Below are 6,349 nucleotides of genomic sequence, written 5' to 3'. Positions count from 1 at the left end.
GGCCTCCCAGAGTGGTAGGGTCACACGCGCAGGCCACTGTTCTGGCCCCTTTTTAAATTTGAGCCACTGTTAGGGTGGTGGAAGGCGCTTACACCTAGAGTCACAGTAAAGGTGTAATTCAGCTCTGATGGGTCCCAACGGGGTGGTGTCCATTTATTTAAAACTATGGAACAGCTACTATAGGGAAGGCAGGTGTTATGGGAAAAGGAAAAAAAAATCCAGCCTTGAAAGCTTAAGAGAAAGGAGTTTTCCTGTGGAACTGGTTATGATTGAAAGAGAGGTCTTTTTTAAATCTCTGTTGTTGGTCATATAAATAATAGACCAATAAATAGGTCGATAAATAATAGATAAATGCTAACGAACCTTTATCTGAGAATCTTGGCTATCTGGGCGTTTAGAAAAGTCCTGGGAGGGAGGGCACCTCTTGTACTTGACTAGAGGGTGGAAGCAGCCAACCAGGAATGGGAACCCACTCTGATATATCCTGGGCAACTGTTTTCACTAAAATTTCTATTTTCTTTGGACATTTTTTAAGAGCCCTGAGTGGTAGATGGTACACCTGATCAGAAAGTGTAATCTCTGCCTCAAGCCTGTTTTATATAAAATATTTCCTTAAGCAAAATAGAGGGTATTTAATTACAAAGCAGAATTAAAACACTGATCTAGTTTTTTAGTGGCGGTAAGAAACAAGAAAGAAAATACCTCAAAATAGTGAAGCTGTCATGGAAGAGTTTGTTGCATTGTATTTGCATACCATTTCCTGTCACCATCTGGTCCTAGCCACATCTCCTAACACTACCTCACTCCACTTAAATATGCCCTACTCCTGTGGTTCTCCGTCTTGGCTAAATATCAGAACTAAAAGGGGAACTTATTTTTTAAAAAGAATGAATGCAAGGACTCCACCTCTGCTATACGTTGAATTAGAATCTGTAGGAGTCAGGCCTGTACATGTTTTGCTTTGGTTTTTTGTTTTGTTTTAATCTCTGTGGATGATTCAGATGCGTAAATGGGTTTGAAAAAATAACTTCCCTGTTCCCAAGCCACTCAAATAAAGGCTGTTCTTTGGATAGCCACATGATTTCATCTTTTATATTTGCTAACCCTTCTACTTAAGATGCCCTTCCCTTTATTTGCTTGTTTAACTGCTGCTTATTAAGACTCTTCAAGCACAAACATAATCTTCCTTGAATCCCATCCCTTCACTAAGCAGAATTAATAGTTTCTTTAGCATTTTGTTCATATTCAAGAGGCAGTCTCCACACATGGCCAAGCAATAAATTGAAAAAGTTGGTTTAACATTGAATTGTATACATTGTAAAGATAAACTTTATGGTATGTAAAGTATCCCCAAATAAGACTTGTTTTTAATAAAAAGAAAAAAATTCATTTAAACCAGAGAATCATCTAAAATATGATATAAGTATGACAAAACTTTCTATTTTAGCCTAACATAACTGTATACTCATTTGCTGATCTATTGAGAAGGTCCAAGGCCTTTTCTTTGCACATGGTCCACTGATTAGAGTTCTGCCTTATACCTCTGGCATAAGCCATACCTCCATCAGCTAACACTTCCCAACATTGCATTCTTTTAAGAGGAAAATAATTTAAACTGGCACTTGTGAAGCAATCTGAATACAGATTTATTCTTTCTAATCTTTTTCAGTTATTTCACATACTTTTATTGGGTCTTTCTAAAATATTAAACATAGATTTTTGAAGAAACAAACTGTTTCCCTTGGTATTTTATTGGTTTACATAATAATTAAATTGTGAAAGTGTAGTAATAAGTATAACTGACATAAACAGTTTTGAGAACAAACAAGAAAATCACTGTAAGATTTTATACTTCAACTAGTAGGAGAGAAATAGACAAATTTACTACAGAGCAATTTCCTAACCCTGAACATTCAGTACAATAGGGGAATTAGCCACTTACGATTTACAAAGGAAATAGAATGAGTCAGTTGGTTAGAGGTTAAGTATAGATGGGCTAAAAGAGCATCTACTGTGCTGCTCCATTTGATTATGTGTCTTTCTCTTGCAAAGAGATTTAGAGCATTTTGAGAGCAGAGATAGAGAACCACTGGGGAAATCTTCATTCTTACAATACTACACCGATCTTCTCATCAGAACACATGGAAGTTTTAAAAACGTGAGCAGTTGCTAAGGTTTATGGGTCTTTCCACAAAAGGCTGTGTAACAGATGCAGATTTCTTTGTTAAAAGCTTCCATTAGTTTCCTAGGGCTGCCACAACAAAAATCTGTTCTCTCACAGTTATGGAGGCCAGATTATGAAACTCAGATGTTGACAAGACCTTTCACCTTTTTTGTTTGTTTTTTTTTTTGAGACAGCGACTTATTATGTTGCCCTCGGTAGAGTGCTCTGGTGTCACAGCTCACAGCAACCTCAAGCTATTGGGTTTAAGAGATTTTCTTGCCTCAGCCTCCCAAGTAGCTGAGACTACAGGCACCTGCCACAATGCCCGGCTATTTTTTGTTGCAGTTGTCATTGTCGTTTACCTGTCCCTGGCTGGGTTCAAACTGGCTAGCCTCCGTGTATGTGGCTGGCGCCGTAACCTCTGTGCTAGGGGCACTGAGCTACTTTTTGCCTTTTTATTGTTCCCTTAACTCTTACAGGTTTTGGTGGCTCCAGGCCTTTTTCAGCTAGGGGCCACATGACCTGAGGCTGCATGCCTCTGTCTTCGTATGGTCGTCTTCTATGTGTGTCTGCATCTCAAATCTTTCTTTGCCTTTCTCTTATAAGGACACTTGTGTGGAAATAAATGAAGATCAATCAAATGAGAATAAGCAAAGGATATTTATTCAGAGCTTTCAAGGGAGTCAGCCACTAGCTCTTGCATTTTTACAGAATCAGATGCAGGCTGAGAAGTGGGTATGCCTTGATTAGAGACAATTGGCATGGGAAAGCTGCAAGCAGTCTAACTAGAAGTGAGGCATTCTGTGCGATTAGTTAGAAGTGCATAATTTGCTCTCTCTTACTGGTACCAAGTTGGAAGTGGGGACAAAAATTAGGGAACCTGTCAGTTATTAATCAAGCACTGGCCATTTGGGCCCAGTTGTTATAGTTTGGCTTTCTGCATTATTACTGGCGATAGTAGTCTGACTTTCTGTAAGTCTGATTTATAGATAATAGGCTAGCTTCCTAGATTGGTTACTATAGGTAGTGGGTTGGTTGCTGCAAGTTATGGGTCATAGTTCTGTTTTTATGTATGTTCTGGCTATTGTCCATTTGCATGTTCAGTCTCTCACTTGTCATTGATTTTATGGTCTATCCTAAATCCAAATTGATCTCATCTCAAGATCCTTAACCAAATTATATTAGCAAATACCCATTTTCCAATTAAGGTCACAATTATAGGTCCTAGTAGTTAGGAAGTAGACATATATTTTGGGGGCCATGATTTAACCTACTACAAAGTTCCTCTTAGTTTAGAAATCATGGTTACTTGTTTAGAGAGGAAAAATAAAAAAGAAAGATCTTACCCCATGGTGCCCTGAATGATACAAGCAGATAGGTTATGACTAGACTTCACCAAAGATCTATAATTTCTTTCCTAGAGTCAGAAATCTGGAACAGTTGCCCAGGCATTATTTAAAGTTTAGATTTGAGCTGAAGAACAACCCCTCTATGTCCACAGTCCAAAACAAGAGATGTCTTTGTGGTTTGGTACTATATATATATTCAGAGAATTTCTCTCCATTGGTAGAAAGCTAGAAGCAACATGGATAATACGTGAGTGTTGCCTGTATTATATTGGATAAGGAGGTAAGGAATAGTAAAAACACTTTGTTTTCTTTCTTTTTCAGTGTCTTAAAACTTCAATCTCATTGTCTGTCCAAAGAATCCTAAAACTTCAATCTCATTGTCTGTCCAAAGAAGGAAGAAATTCCTAGTTTTCAAGGATTCTAAGACACTGGTATGTAGTAAGTATACAATAAATCTTGAGTCAATTAATTAGTTGATTCTTTTTGGATGACTGCTCCAATTTTCCTTAAAAACACGATTGAAAAGACAGTCTTGTCTTTAAAGTCTGTTTGCCTGATTTATGGAATTCTAATGAGTTATCAGTAGATGGCAGTAGATTATTTTCATTTTTATTTCTTATCATTTCACAGTAGAAATCTGGAAAGAAACTAAAACTTTCTCAATTTTATAGCATGGTTTAAATAAATATCACCCGAAAGTTCTTTGGTTTATGTTGCTTCAGAAATACAGATTAATAGGTACCGGCTACTTTATTTTTCATTTTATAAATCTAATTTTATTTATTCTTTAGTTACTTCATCAAATATTTTTTTGAATATTAAAAATAAATAAGTCACTATATTTGCCTTCCTGAAGCCCGTAGTTTAATGAGGTAAGATACTAAAAAATAATGAAAATAATAAGAATAAAAATTTGTTGCGTATTTACCATGTGACAGGAATTTGCTAAATGCTTCTCATATGTTATTTCATTTAGTGTTCACAATAGCCCTAATTAGGCAGGTACTAGTATGGCTCTCATTTTACAAATAAGGAATCTGAGGCCTAGGTTAGAAATAATTTACCTAATAAACTAATAAGTGGCACAGCCTGGATTTAAAACTAGCTAGCTCTGTCTTACTCTAGGATGTATATTATTATCTATCATATCATAATAGAGATCTAAAAATAATTGTTCTAAAAAGAGAGTGATCACATTTGCTCAGAAAGATAGAAAAAGACTTCTTAGAGAAGATTTCATCTAAAATGGAGTTGAAAGATTGGCATTGATGTTAACATGATCAAAACAGTGCTTTAGGAACATTATACTGTCAGAAAAGGGTGAATTGGAGTAGAGATAGACTAACGATAGAACCCTCTTATATACCAGCCACTTCTCTGTAATCATAGAGTTTACAGGATATAGAAAAGAAACAAGTGTATAAGATGTCAGTAGTGATAGATGGTGTTAAGAAAATTTTGGTCGAGCAAGGAAATAGAGGGTGAGATAGGAGAGGTCATGTTTTAAAGAGGGTTATCAAGGAAGAGTTCTCTGCTCTGATGGTATTTGGAACTGATAACAGGTGATTCCAGTATAATTTAAAGTTGGAACAAATGGGTTTTGCCAAAAGGATTGTATGCAACCTATAAAGGAAGGAAGAGAGTCAAGGTTCTGGCTTGTTCCTTGGGTAGGTTAACTGGGGCAGCAGCAGCCCTGGGCTACCTACTTGTGGGATGTCCTTAGCATATCCTGAAGAGCCCATGAAATACCAACAATAAGATTTCCTTTGTGATTATTTTGGGCATGTCTGGTTGTATCATCCTGAGCTCTACACCCTTGGAGAGACCTCCTTGCTAATGAATCCAGGATTTGGGGCCTGAACAATAAGAAAAATGAACTTGTAATTTACTGAAGTGGAGAAGACCATGATGGAGCAGGGTTAGTGGTAGTGATGGAATGGATAGAGGAATCAAGAGTTCAGTTCAAAACATATGAATTTGGAATGACTATTAGAAATCCATACAGGAAATATCAAGTGAGCAATTTGGTATGAGACTGTAGTTCAAAAAGGATGTTCACATTAGAGATATAAATTTGGGGTTTTTCAACCTATAAGTAGATTTTAAAGTCATAGAACTAGATGGTATCACTGGTAGAATGAGTGTGAGAAAATAAGGAAGCCTAGGACACTCTAACATAAGTGAGAAAGATAAGGAGGATCCACCAAAGGAAACCAAGAAGTATGGTGTTTCAAAAAGGTGTAATTATCAAAATGTGTCAAGTAGTGTTAATAGATGAAATAAAATGACTGAATTTGTCCATCAGAATGTGGTAATATGGAGGTCATAGATACCTTAGTAAGAGCTTTAGAGTGGAAAATGATTGGTGCTGATGAGTCCAAGAATGAGAAGAGAAAGTGGAGAGCAAGGAATCTAGTTTTAAAGGGGAGTGAAGAAATGAGTCAGTAGCTGAAATGTCAGTCAAGGGCATTGGTATGGTGATTGATATATGATGGGCCATTCAGGGATAATACACTTGACCAAGTGAAGAGGGAAATTCTGTTGAGGGACCAGTTGAAGAAGTAATGTCCTTAAGTAGGTGGGAAAGAAGTAGAAAAGTAGAGGATTGGCCGTAGGAGCAAGGACACTTGATTCATTGTGAGAAAAGGGTAGACTAATATGTAACTACAGGTGCAAAATACTAGTAGATGAGTAATTTACAAACCCCTCTGATTTTTTCTACTTTCTCAGTTAAATCAGAAGGTAGATTATCAACTAAAGTAAAAGGCCAAGAGATGTGGGAGGTTGGCAAACAGATGAGAAGGAGAGAAACAATCATGTATAAAACTTAATGACT

Source organism: Otolemur garnettii, unplaced genomic scaffold, assembly GCF_000181295.1.
Source record: "Otolemur garnettii isolate 467f Iridium unplaced genomic scaffold, OtoGar3 scaffold00043, whole genome shotgun sequence".
Taxonomy (NCBI): domain Eukaryota; kingdom Metazoa; phylum Chordata; class Mammalia; order Primates; family Galagidae; genus Otolemur; species Otolemur garnettii.
This window is presented reverse-complemented; position numbering follows the sequence as displayed.